Source organism: Phacochoerus africanus, chromosome X (assembly GCF_016906955.1).
Source record: "Phacochoerus africanus isolate WHEZ1 chromosome X, ROS_Pafr_v1, whole genome shotgun sequence".
Lineage (NCBI taxonomy): Eukaryota > Metazoa > Chordata > Mammalia > Artiodactyla > Suidae > Phacochoerus > Phacochoerus africanus.
Window position 1 is genome coordinate 24,464,242 of NC_062560.1, and position 1,165 is coordinate 24,465,406.

Genomic DNA, 1,165 nt, shown 5'->3' on the forward strand with positions numbered 1-1,165 from the left:
ACAGGCACTCCCATATTTTCTTTGTTCACTTATCTTTGATGGGTATTCGGGTTGTTTCCATATCTTGGCTGTTGTGAACAGTGCTTCAGGAATGTGAGAATGCAGACATCTCTTCGAGATCCTGATTTCCATTCTTATGAATATATACCCAGAAATAAGATTACTGCATTATATGGTAGTTCAACTTTTAATTTTGGGGGAAATTTCCACGCTGTTTTCTATAGAAGCTGCACCATTTTACCTTCCCAATGACTGTGTACAAGGGTTTGATTTCTCCGCATCCTAGCCAAGACTTAATTATCCTTTTTTAAAAAATTATAAGCACCCTAAGTGGCATGAAGTAATATCTCATTGTGATTCTGAATTTCACTTTCTTGATAATTAGTGATGTTGAGTATCTTTTCACACCTTCTGGCCATTAGAAGTAAAGATCATCAGGAAGAATAAGATAGGAGCAATCAGGGTGTTACAAGTCTTGATTATGCAGAGATGTTAACCACCTATCATAGGAACTCTAATCATCACGTTTTAATCTGCCTTCTATGAAAAAAGACCAGTAAGGATTATCCTACTTAACGTTTGTGTGATAATTAACCATTCTCCTCTTAATGGACATAAAAATTATTTCCCATTTTTTTGCTATGATTAGTAGGACTGAAATCAACATCTTTGAACATGAAATCTTGGATAAATGTGCATGCTTTCTCACAGGAAAGACAAAGCAAAGTGCAAACTTAATTAAAGTAGGCAGGGTGTGAAGACCGAACATTTTTACAAATATGCTCAACTTCTGTTCCAAAAATGCCATACCAATTTACAGTCTCTCAGATTTATGTGTGTGAATGCCTTACATTGTCACAGGCATTTTATTTCATCACTTTTAAAAATTTTGACCGTACTTTGAGATGAAAGATATTGTCTCATTGGTATTTTATTTCCTTATTTTCAAATAGGCTGAATATAAAATTAAATTAATCTCTTACCCATATAGGGCTGGATTTCTGCACTGATGTCTTGAGTACCTGGATTCTTCTAGGAATACTTCACATTCTGAAATATAAACAAGACAACCCTCTTTTATTTTGAAGAGCAAAGACTTGATGAGAATAATCAGTTGCTGGGCAACAGAGGAAGGCAGGACACTCTTAGCTAGCAAAGACTGAAA

At 35.0% G+C, this 1,165-nt stretch overlaps 1 non-coding gene across 1 annotated transcript; it reads right to left on the reverse strand.

The window, feature by feature from the left end:
- Nucleotides 1-443: 443 nt before the first annotated feature.
- On the reverse strand, nucleotides 444-579 carry LOC125118999 (U8 small nucleolar RNA). Its single transcript, XR_007132964.1, has one exon. It is a non-coding gene; the product is annotated as a U8 small nucleolar RNA (small nucleolar RNA).
- Between the last annotated feature and the right edge of the window lie 586 nt (nucleotides 580-1,165).